The sequence below is a fragment of the Protopterus annectens genome, chromosome 3.part0 (assembly GCF_019279795.1).
Source record: "Protopterus annectens isolate FY-2018-M chromosome 3.part0, PAN1.0, whole genome shotgun sequence".
NCBI lineage: Eukaryota > Metazoa > Chordata > Ceratodontiformes > Protopteridae > Protopterus > Protopterus annectens.
Genome location: NC_056731.1, coordinates 619,061,451 through 619,074,961, shown reverse-complemented (window position 1 = coordinate 619,074,961; position 13,511 = coordinate 619,061,451).

Sequence of the window (13,511 nt, the reverse complement as noted above, 5' to 3'; positions counted from 1 at the left end):
CACTGTGGCCTTTTTCTTATCTTGGGATTGGTGATGTTTTACTTCTGGTGCGAGAAGAAGCAAAGGAGCACTGTATCCCAGCAGATTGAAGTTGTGGTGAGATTAGCACTAGTAGTAGCCAGGCAGTATCCATTCACATGACTCCCCTCTTTTCATCACTCTTGACAAGCTAATTCTTTGTTTTGAGTAAGTACTGTTTGATTTGTTTCTAATTTCAGAATAGCTACCTAAATACTTCATCCTTAAATTTTCAAGGTTTACAAATTTGTCTCCCCTTAAGTGTTTGGCAATAGCCTGTATAGACATAGACACCTTGAGTGACATTTTTACTGTAAAAGCACTACTGAAATTTCACCAATGTCTAGTTGCACACAGGACATCTAGTTTGCAGTGACAAGCACTGTTCCCAGAGTTGCAAACAGGATACTCCTGACTTTGCTTTATATTCTCACTCCAACTGTCTAATTAATAAAAAAGGGTCTGTTGCCATGGATATGAACTTTCCCACTATCTCTGTTACCAGCTTGGTGGATATAGGCATCCTGAGGCAGTGCAGAAATTGCCTCATGTTTACTGATAAGCAGTTAATTCTAAAACAAACTAATGTGGTATGCGAGACATGTATTTATACAATGTCACAGGAGGCAAAGCTCTCACATAAAAGTACTCTTAATATCAGTAAGGTTCTCAGTAGTATACACACCGCACCCATCACACACACACACACACACACACACAAAATTCAAAGAAGATATATAGACCCACATAGTCTGAGGCACATAAATGTAACCTTCCTAAACCCTAAAGACCTTCTAGATGAAGTACACATAACAAATACCCTCAACAGCCCCAAATGCACTCTTTCAAAATAACACCTATATCAACATATAGAGTCACATCTCATGGAGCCTCTACTTCTAAGTCCACAAGAAAAGCCACTACACAATTCAACATTCTAGTCATTGGAGATGCCATTGTGAGATAAACTGATGGCCCTCTCACCAGGTTGAGTAAGGAGAAAGTCATGGTCAGTTGCTTATTAGGGTTAGGATTCACCACACTACTCACATATTCATGTCACTGGACCAGAAAAGTACCAGTATGACTCGGTCATAGTCCATGTGGGTGTAAATGACCTGAGATGTACCTTCCTAGACTATATGAAGACAGACATCATAGAGCTCTAGGAATATGCATCTCAGGCTGGTATGACCTTAGCAGTGAGCAGAATTTTACCTTCTTCAAGGATGATGCCACAATACAAACAAAAGATGACTGACTTTAATAGTTAGCTTAGTTTCTGGTGGCATTCTAAGGGGTGCAATATTTGTCAGGATGGAAGGAGATGGTCAACAGACCACACTGCTTTGCCAGGGATGGTCTGCACCTCTCCCCTCTAAGCTTTCGAGTATTAGCTAAAATATTGTCTTCCCACATAGTGCCTGTTTTAAGCAATGCCAAACTGAAAGTACTTTCAACATAAGAAATCAAAACCAAGAAAATCTTAAGGTTTTACTGCTCAATGTTAGGAGTCTAAACAAAAAATTCCACTCCCTAGAAGCTCACTTCACCCTAGAGAATGCTGACCTCTATGAGGTCACTGAATCATGGTTTAAACTTACAGACAGCACAACAAAAGTGCAAGGTTATAATGCCTTCCACACATTTAGACCATCTACTGTACAGACAGGGACTAAAGGTGGAGGTGTCTTGATTTATATCAAAAATAAATATACCACAGGGGTGTGGCCAAGATGACAAACTGCTAACAGCACAAAGTCTTAGCTCTGCTTTATTTTTTTTTTCTGACAGGATTTTACTATACAAACTTAATAAAAACTTATTTTCTTATACATTTTGATTATCTTTTAACAAACTTACACAACTATTTGAAAGAAAAATCAAGTTTTTATGTTTTTTTTATTTTTTATTTTCAGAAGTTTTATTGACTGTTGTGACAGAATGAGCCACTCAAAAGTGAAGTCTCAAGACAACTTGGTGAAAAGGGAACTGCAGTCTATAATGGGCAGTATCCAGGAGCTTTCTGTTAAATTTGATAAACTTGAGATCAAAACGAACAATATAAAAGAAGATTCCATGAAACAAACAGAAATGTTAAAAGAAATCATAAAACAATCTGTTCAGATATCAGCAACAGCAGTTACACTAAATAATCTGGACAGCAGAATGGCAGAGAGTTAGAATCACACAGAATTCCTGTTGAAACAAAAATTCCTTGCTTATCGAAAAACTAGAGGACCTGGAAAGCAGATCTAAAATAAATAGTATTAGGATATATAGAATACTAGTAAGGAAGAGGAAGAAGGAGAAAATATGTTGCAGTTTTTAACTAACTTGATGCCTAAAATTCTAAGTCTACCAGAAGTTCTTTCATTTGGTATTGAGAGAGCCCATAGATCTCTTTCAACTTTGAAGAAAAATCCTCCAGTCCCCAGATCTATTACTATAAAATGCCTCTCCAGCCAAGACAGGGACCTGGCACTGAAGACTGCTTGGGCTAACTCTCCAATAAAAATAAATAACAACACTATCAGGTTTGACAGTGACTATACTGCATCTGTTATGACTGGAAAGAAAGCATGTATTTCATTCATAAAAGACTTAAAGAAGCTAAACATTAAAGCTCAACTAATTTTTCCTGCCAGAATTAGGATCTTTTTACCAGAAGGTCAGAAAACTTTTAATTCTCTAGAAGATGCAGTGGAGTTTTCTCAGAAAAATAAAAGTTATGATCAATCAGAAAATATGAATTGGTCTCTTATCACCTTAAATAGACAATTAACAAGAAATGGCTGGTCTACAAATGACATAAACAGTAAAAAAACGTATCTATTTTGCCTAAATACCTTTCTCACAGGTATTGAATTTTGTCATCTATTACAGGTTATCATGAAATTACAAGGTAAAACAAAAAATATATATATGCTTTATTAAATACCTTTTCTATAATATCTGAAACAGTGTATACATGTTATTATTACTATTACTTATAAGTCCCGTTATTATTTTATTTTAATTCTCTCTAACATTATTTTCAAACATAGAGAGTAGTGTGTATGTGGGAGGATGTATATTAACATGTTTAACAAATCTACTTAATTTATATATACTTTCTGTGCATAATTTCAAGTAATCTGGGATTTTTTTTTATTTTTGGTTATTCTATCTAGTGAATGTGGTTGTATGTGATAAGCTTTATCTATGTGCAGTGGGTGTTGTATTGAGTGATTTTGGCTGCATGAAAATCATTTATATGCATTAATTCACTTTCTTTTAATAGGTTTAACTTGTGTGGTGTTTGTTCATTACTAGGGCTCTTATTCAAAAAATTAGAGATGCTACTGACTGTTTTTTTTTTGTTTGTTTGTTTTTTACAGAAGCTGCATCTTTTCAGATTCTTTTCCCACCTAATGTTAGTTAAATTGTTTTAGAATGTTTTTTTTTTCAATTTATAACAGTCTATGTTCCATGTTCAAGCTGCCTGGAGCTTGTTCAATTGGGTTTAATATGTTTAAAGTATGTGTCTTAAAATGAGAAGGCAGTTTAAATACCATTGAAGGAGATGTTATGCTGATGGATCAGTTTTCTGTAGCACCAGTAGGCATGCAACTATGTTATATGGGTTGATACCCAGCTGGGTCAGTTTATCAATGATGCTTGAGTGAGGGATTGTGCAAAAGGCCTTGGCTAAGTCTAGATAAACACAAATATTTAAACACTGTCAGACTGGATTTTTGATTATTCAGTCTGAACATGTCAGGACTTGGCATTGTGAGTCCTGATATTTTAAAAGGTTGCTTTCATAGGATCATAGGAGCTTACTAGACTAATGGCCCTAGGGCCCTTACAAGCCTAGTTCAACCCATGTTCCCAAGGGTGTCTGGTTCAAGCAGACATCAGCACCTAATTGCCCCTATCCAAGAGGGACAAAGGTGGAACCCATGGAGTGAATTTCGGATTACCCATCCAATCATCCAAATTGCTCTTAAATAGGGCCAATGAGGGACTTTGTTTAACATGAATAGGAAGCTTGTTCCAAAGGTGGGGCAATCTCTGTGAGACAGAGCTGTCTCTCCAGCAAGTTCTTTTGAAGTTACATACCAGGTTAACATCCTTTGAGCAACTGACCCTTGTGCCATTTAACTTATAAATGTGCAGCATTTCCATTAAAGCTGGGTCAGAGATTGCTCTATATGCAAGACACAGGTCACCTCTAAGCAGTCTGTATGACACAGAGTAAAGTGACAATGATTTCAGTCTGTCCTCATAAGACACATTTTAAAGACCCTAAATTTTCTTTGCAAGGAACCTTTGTGGTCTCTCTAGTTTCTGTAGGTGTTTGGAAAGGAACATACTAAAGGAAGCATTGTACTCTGTTACTGGCCTGATGAGGGAAGAGTACATGGGGTTTATAATCTTTTTTTTCTGGAGGCAATGCCCCTACTTATTAAATGAGCAGTATAAAATGCCCTTCTTACCACTGTGGAGGCATGGTGAACAAAGTTAAAGTTGCTGTCAACCTGTGTGTCCAGATCTCTCACCACTGACTGTATGCTTAGGGTATTGCTATTGATGTGGTAGTTTGCAGGAACATCACCCTTGCCAAAGGGGATGATAATGCATTTTTTTGAATTAAGTTTAAGACCATGACTTTGGCACCAGTCATTAGTCTGCATAAGACCTTTTTGCAGGATGTTGACATTGCTAGGGGTTTCAATGATCGCTTCCAGTTTGAAGTCATCGGCAACCATTGTCAGCATCAGTCCTTTAGTTTTAGCCTGTACTTCAGAGAAGTAGATTCTGAACAGTAGGGGTCCCAGAACCGATCCCTGTGGAACACCACTGGTTACACGTCTGCTGGAATAGGTGGAGTCCCATATTTTGACTGTATGAGTTCTATCAGTGAGCCAGTTTGCAACCCACCTGACAATATATGAGTTGATACCCAGCTGGGTGAGTTTATCAATGATGCTTGAGTGAGGGACTGTGCAAAAGGCCTTGGCTAAGTCTAGATAGGCCATATGCACAGATTTGCCCTTGTCTAGGACTTTGGTGACTGTCTTGAAGAAATCTAACAAGTTTAATAGGCATGAGCTCCCCTTGACAAAGCCAAACCTGCTGGGGTCACGCATTTAGAGATTTCCAATATTGTTGTTAATAAGGTCCATGATGATTCATTCCATGGCCTTGGAGATAAGACTGGTCACACTAATGGGTCTATAGTTCCTGGGGTCCGTGGATGCACCCACTTTGTGCAAATGGATGACGTTAGCTTTTTTCCATTCCACTGGGATGAAGCCTGTGCTTAGGCTGTGATTTCAAAGCATGCTCAGTTGTGATGCTAATTCCTGTTTTAATACATGTAGAACACAGCCTGGGATGTTGTCTGGTCCCATAGAGGCTGTGTTGTTGGCATTGGAGAGGGCATTTAAGACCTGCACTTGCTCCTCATAGATACTAGGAGGGGGATAGGTGTTAGAGAGGCTTTGGGGTATATGTAGCAGAGATAGGGGAGTGAAGTTTTCACTGAATCTGTCAGCCAGCAGGTTTGCTATATCCATAGATTATGTATATATATATATATATATATATATATATATATATATATATATATATATATTACCATTAACTATGAGTTCAGTGCATATCTGAACCTTAACTTTGAGGTTACAGATGTAACTAAAGAACACCTTGTGGTTGTCCTTAGTTAGGGAGGCTAATAAGATTTCATAGTTAGCTTTGGAGGACTTCACTAGGAGTCTTATTTACTTGTTTAAATTGAGGAGGGAGTGTTTACAGTTCTGAGACCATTCCTTCCTACTCTTAGACAGCAATTTCTTTCTCCTATTGTATAGCCTGTTAATGGCAGTTGTCCACCAGGCAGGTTTGTGTTTCCTTGAAGAGCTTGCTTTGGTTCTATCAGGTACGGCAGAGTCAATACAATTGTACAGGTGCTTGTATAAAGTTAACTTTCCTTAACTGATCTATTATTGTCACTGACCCAAAATATTGTTTCATGTCCACATTTCATTTATGCAAGTACAAACCATTAACTTCTTTGCTAGCAATGTCTTGTATTTCTGACATTTTCTAACTTTTGCATTGTTCAAGGGCTATCTGATATTTTCTACCTGGGCTCCCTCGCAATATTCTTGTGAAGATTCTTCACAAGAATAGATTGTTTCATTAAATAAGATTTAATAAGTAAAATACCTGATCTGCTTCTTGCAACAGACAACGGCACGCCAAATACCTGATCTGCTTCTTGCAACAGACATTGACAGACAGTAAAGGTTTAATCTCAGGGAAAAAATATATATATAGATATATATATATATATATATATATATATATATATATATATATATATATATATATATATTACAAACTCATAGACCATGGGTGATCCACAGATAATGGAAGACTTTTAGGTATAATACAAAGAGGTAGTTAAGCATCAAGGCTGTTGGCGGAATACAGAATACTTACAAATACATAGCATGAATGAAGCTGATAACATAGTAAACAGAGAATGACATGTGCCATGCATAACATCTGGCAGTGTATTAAAATATTGTTATAGAGAGCAATTAATCATCTGAAAGTTGGTAAGATACAGATTAAGCATCCATACTTAAGTAAATGATGCTACATTGCAATTCAATATACATAAGGACATCCACATGCAAAAACACCGTCAAATTGAAATACATATTTGCACAGACCACACTTGTCTATTCATAAGTAAGGAGTCTACAGATGTATTTACACAAGGTACAACCAAGTGCATACAAAAGCTAAACCCCCATAACCTTTTTGTATTACTTCAGTATACAGTTGCCCCAATGATTTCCTTGAAATGCAGTTGTGAAATCCAACACCTGATGTGATGCCCAGAAGAGCTGTGCAATGTAACAAAACTGTAAGGGTAAACACAGGGAACATCCATTACTAAAATGCAAATGACAACAAGCATGCTGGAAGGCAGCATATCTTATATGGGACAACATATGGTTCACACCTCTGCACACTGGTTGCTATAAAATTGTTTTTTATACAAAATGATTTTTACAGACATTTCATTAGAAACTATTAACAGTGATTATAAACTCTGACAGAAATACATTTATTTGACTTCTATATAGATAATAACTTGCATATAACAGCATTTATACGCATTACTGTACTTATATTTTAATATAAGCTGTTGTCCTCTGTGCTATATGAAACAGTTTAGAGGAGAAGTTGTTTAAAACACCTGAATCTGCTCAACATCTGTTGCCTTAATTACTCAGAGTTACTTCGATAATTGTTGGAAAAGAATATTAATGAGCAGATTTAACTCTTCAAAATGTTCTGCATTTATTAGTGAAATATGTAATTTTCTTTTATACTAAACTGACTTTTAAATCATTTCAAGCATTTTTCATCTCCCGTTTGTACGATGAATACTTGTTCAGCACATTTCAGAATATGGCAATGAAAAGTACTATAAGCAAATGTGTAAGTACATGATACTTACAATATAATCATAAAAGAATGCTTGCTGTACAGAAGGTAGATGTTAAATGTATATTCCAAGTATTAGAGGTACTGATAGTAACATGCACACATTCATAATACACATTCACTTAAAAACACTCACTCATTTGTATATTTACTCATGCATAGATACATAGAACATATTCACTCCTTTAACTGTTAATATACATATCAGGCATCTATTCATAACTTAGAAACACATACACACAGTTATATGTATGCACATCCATATAAATGCATTATGCATATATAAGCACATACAACATACACAAATATGTCATTTTAAATTGTAGCAGCTTTTAATTATACTTCCATATTCTGAATATTACTTTCACCTTTTCATCCATGTTATTAAATACGTTTTAAAAGTTTAATGATACATGACCTTGACATGTATTGGTGTTATAATGTCTATAGGTTAATGTGTTATAGGTGGTGTCAGTTTTATTTCCATCATATGAGTGCTTAAATACTAGGCTATTATTTTCAACAGTAGGATTACTTAGAAGAAATGACTACATAAAATTCAAATTGTATAAGTAATGCTAAGTTAATAATTAACCTGAAGCATTACATGTGCAAAGCCAGGATTCAAATAAGTGTCTTTTGAGAGATATTTTGAAATTATTAAGTATGCTTATGGATCTAATATTATGTGGAAGGGTATTTCAATTTTTAGCAACAAAGTTAGAGTAAAGTTGCCAGCTGTATCGGATACATACCTCTCAACTTCTTAGAGTAAGAAATCCGGACAAAGCCGTAAAAAAGTTGTACAAATAGGGACAATTTTTAAATATTGCTCTTACAAACTTAGAAAGTTAATAGAATAACAGGTTTTGCATTAGAATGAATTTTGTGAAAGGTATGAAGTCTAAAACTCAAATGTCTGTCATTATTTTCTAACTTCATTCTTTAATAATTTGAAGGGTGGCTGCACTGGTACAGTGGTTAGCATTGCTGCCTCACAGCAAGAGGTTCTCCAGTTCGATCCTTGGCTGGGGTGCCTTCTGTGCGGAGTCTGCATGTCCTCACTGTGGTCATGTTGGTTTCCTCAAGGTGCTCTGGTTTCCTCCCACATCCCAAAAACATGCTCTAGGTGGATTGGACACTCTAAATTGGCCCTAGGCATGAGTGGGTGCATGTGTGTGCCTTCTGTGGAAGGTTGGGCACCAGGCTGGCAACTCGACACCATAAAACTCCACTGCCAATCATGAGCAGACAGGTGATCATCTGTGGCGACCCCTAACCAGGAAAAGCTGAAAGAAGAATCTTTAATAATTTGCCAGAAAGCCACAATTTTATGAAAAATGGACCAAAAATATAAGGCAAAAATCAAGACATTCTGTGAAAATCTGTACAGTTGAGAGGTATGAATGGATACTTTGGTTATTTGGGGTAAGTCTTTGTTAGATGATCAAAGACTACGAATGTTAGAGTAGGGTTGTAGAAGATTTTTAGAGAAGGTACATTGTCAGGATTGTGCATTATATTCTGAGCAATTATTAATTGGTTATAGTTCATAACATGAGGTAGTTCCAACCAAATACAAAAACCACTTGCTCCAAAATGGAAAAACAGGAATTCTCCTCCTATTGTCCCGGGGGTGGGTTCTTTTTTACAAAATGTTGGAATTTTTTTGGACTCCCAGTTAAAGTCATATCTCCCAAGAATACAATCTTATATTAAAAATACATTTCATGTGTTGGAAGAAGTCAAGAAAATTCAATGGAACTCTAACCTTTATTTTGCCTGTGTGGATGTAAAGTCATTGTATACCAATATCAATATTAGACTGGGTGTGGAGGCAGCAGTGAAAATGTTGGGAGAAGGACCCAAAACTACATACATCCGTCAACTTTTAGAATTTGCTTTGATGCATAGTTATTATGTTTTTGAAGAAAATTTTTATTTACAGTTGGAAGGAACTGCAATGGGGGCTGCCTTTGCCCCTTCGTATGCAGTCATGTTTATGTCATATTTTGAAAACATGTTTATTTATGTAACGGATTTTTTAAAAAAATGATGTTGTTATGTTTAAAAGATTTATTGATGGTTTGATTTTTGTATGTAGTGGAGATATTGTTGAATTTGATCAGTTTATGGATTTATTAGGCTGCAATGCATTTGGCTTGGAATTTATTTATAGAGTGAACAGGAAATGTATGCAATTCTTGAATGGTGAATTTTACATTGATGGTAAGGGCTTGTTGCAGTACAAACCTTTTCATAAAGAGACTGCAGCGGACAGTTTTCTTGAAGCAAGTAGTGCTCATCCTGATCATTTGATTAGATCACTACCATATGGGGAATTCAAAAGAATACAAACTAATACTTCTGATGTAATGATTCTAGAGAAGGCGTTTGTATTGGTCAAATATAGGTTATTAAAGCTGGGTTACAGCATGGAATGTATAGATGAGGCCCTAGGAAAATTGGAAAACAAAAGGGGAGTCAGGAGATCAAATGGAAAATTAATTCAAAGTAGGAACGTCAATAAGAACAATGACTTGTATAAAATGGAAGCTGAACCCCTGTTTTTTGTTAGTAAATTTTCCCCTTTCAATGGGGTACTCAGAAAGCTGATTAATGATCTTTGGCCCATTATTTGTAGGGATGAATTAGTAGGTAATTTGTTCCCTGAGAAGGTTGTTTTTTCATATGGTAGGTTTAATAATTTGAGAGAATTATTAAGGATGAAAAATAAGACTGAGGTAGTCGAAAGGAAAGATGTATTTCCATGTGGGGGTTGCAAAGTATGTGGAAAAATAAAAAATGTGGATGGATGGACTATCAATGGTAAGAAATGTTTTGTAAAAAATTAGTTTAATTGTAATTCATGTGGTGTGGTCTACATCATTGGATGTGGATGCACACCATGTAAATGGTATGTGGGGCAGACTAAGAGAAGGGAAAAACTCAGAATTTTAGAAAATCTGGGAGATGTTAGAAATAAGAGATTGGATAGTCCAGTGGCACAGCACTTTTGCAGCACACATGGAGTTCAGATAGATAGTTTTTTTTTCTTTAGTGCACTGGCAAAGCCACATGGTGAACAAATTGTGGGGGGGTGATGAATTTAAAAGGAAGTTAGTTATAGCAGTTTGTTCCCGAAAGATCTAAATCTAGAAATAGAATAGGGTGTTTAGTGTTTATTTGTTATATCTAAATAACTAAGATTTTAGTGTAAAATATTTAACATAAGGATCAATGAAATAAAATATTAAAGAAAAATAATATTCACATATCTAAATATATATATATATATATATATATATATATATATATATATATATATATACATAAAGGAAAATATTTAAATTGTTATATAGCATCTTAATAGGGCTTAGGGTGGTTGCAATTGAGTTTTTGAGAAATGTGTATGTCTTAATAGTATAACATCTAATATAAGCAAACACAATGATGAAATACTGACATTATTAAATAAATGAATGTAGTATATTTTTGGCAATGCACTATTAGATATTTTTTATATATAAAAATATGGTTTATAGTTCACTTTTTCACTTTTGTTAATTGTAATGTGTTAGATTGTTTTTTTGGGGGGGTACATCTCTGTTTCATAATGAAGTATGTTTAAACAAAGTTTAATTCATTTGTTTTAATTGGTTAATGAAGTTATTGGTTGAATTAAGTATAGTGATGGAGTATAAAATGCTGCCTGATTTGTATGAAGTCATTCCACTGAAGGCCGGTGGGGCCGAGGTACCAGAATATGTTAATAAAGAAAGCTTGGCAGCGACAGCAGTGCTCTATATGTTTTTTGAGTAGTTCCAACCAAGAACGATTTTTTTTTTAGGGATTGACAGTGATGGGTTGAATGTGTGGAATCTGTTGCAAATTTGTCAATCTTATTGTAACATGATTTTAATTTACTTAGTTCTGACTTTTTGAGGTTGGTGAGTATAAGAGTGAGGAGAGAAGGTGGGTTCTATCTATGGCTATTCTTGCAGCGTCTGTTAAGAATTTTTTTGTTTCTATACATTGCTCCCTTTTTTTGTGAACCTTTTTGATTGCGTTAGAAATTTGTATGTCAAGTTTTAGTCTAGTGTCAATTATGATGCCTAATAGTTTTGTTTTGGGAATCTGGGAAAATCCTAGTATTATTACTGGCAGTGATATAAAAGTTAGCCAGGAGGTTAGTAGGTTTAGATGGGTGAAAGATCTTAAGTTTAGTTTTATTAGGGTTGAGGATGAGTTGTGAGTTTGCTAGCCATGTTACAATATCACAGAAGATATTTATACATACCAAGCAGATTTTCTTAGGAAAACACATGCTTTTACAAGACTGTATAGGATTACAGTTTCAAAGTACAATATTCATTGGTATTAGCAAGAGCGTTGTTGCCTCACAGCAAGAGGTTCTCCAGTTTGATTCTCAGCTGGAGTGCGGGGAGTGCCTTCTGTGTGGAATCTGCATGTCCTCCCCGCAGTTGGATGGGTGTTCGAAAGATATGTGTAAATGGGCGTGCCTTTGTTGAAGGCTGGACTTCGAGCTGGCACCTCAGCGTTCGTTAAAATCTACTGCAAATCATTAGCGGACCGGAGTTCCGCTGTGGCGACCCCTGACCGGGAAAAGCTGAAAAACAAACAAACATTAGCAAGATTTATCAAAATACCATAGTTTAAAAGTAGGATAGTACATAGAATGTGCAGGATTCCAGAGATAACATTGCTTGAGACAAACATAAGTAAGATGGGGTTCAGAGAGAATGTTAGGGTTTGTTTTGTGGGTAGTGGCTGAGTTTGGGATGGTATGTGTTCACTCATGGAGTGTTAGGGAAGGTGTTTGGAGGTGAAGCACCTTAGGGGAAGATTAAGGTTCTTCTACAAGGGATGGTGAGTATGATAGGAGCCATACCTCTCAACTGTACAGATTTTTGCCTTATATTTTTGGTCCGTTTTTCATAAAATTGTGGCTTTCTGGCAAATTAGTGGCAAATCATGAAAGATTGAAGTTAAAAAATAATGATAAGACATTTGTGTTTTAGACTTCATACCTTTCGGAAAATTCATGCTAATGCAAAACCTGTTATTCTATTGACTTTCTAAGTTTGTAAGAGCAATGTTTAAAAATTGTCCCTATTTGTACCATGTTTTTATGGTTTTGTCCAGATTTCTTACTCTAAGAAGTTGAGAGGTATGATAGGAGGTCAACTTGGAGGGTGGCAAGGGCATTTCCATGTGAGTATTAGGTGTTCTCTTACTAGTTTTGTGAATGCAACCATTGAGTCGGCAGAGGTAATGGCAGAAAGTAATGAGTTCCAGATTTTACCTATGTAGTTGGGGAATAGGGAGTCACCTGCTGAGTTATTGGTTTTGGTCATCTTGATTGGTCTTTTTTCACTAGAGCAAAGTTTTCTGGGATTGGCTTGTAGTTTAAATATATTAGATAGTGCTGGTGGTTTTTCAGAAAGTAATAGGAGTTTATGAGCGAAAGAGAGCTGGTGGAATGAGAGGAAATTTGAGAATTCATGTCAATTAAGTTGATGTAGTCACTGACAGTGGTGGATACAGTAGGGGGCACTGGAAGCAAATCTGGCAATTTGAGTGCAGCAGATGTTGAGCTTGGCCATTTCAATTTTGGGTAAGTTGGTGAAGATAGGAACATCATATAATAGTGGGGAGAGGAGGTGGGTTTGAGCTATGGTTATTCTAGCAGGTTGAGTTAGAAATGGTTTATTTTTATAAAGACTGCCCAGTTTTTTGTGGATGTTTTTAATAGTTTGGTTTATATGTAGATCAAACTTGAAGTTGTTTTCAGTGATCACTCCTAGCAGTTTAGTATGAGTGTCTGGAGAGATGATAGTCCCATCTCTGGACACAATATTGAATGAGTTGGGCATTGGAGTGGATTTGTTTAGTTTAAACAGCAACAGTTTGGTCTTTTTGGGATTAAGTAAAAGGTTTTTGTTAAGAAACCAGGTTTT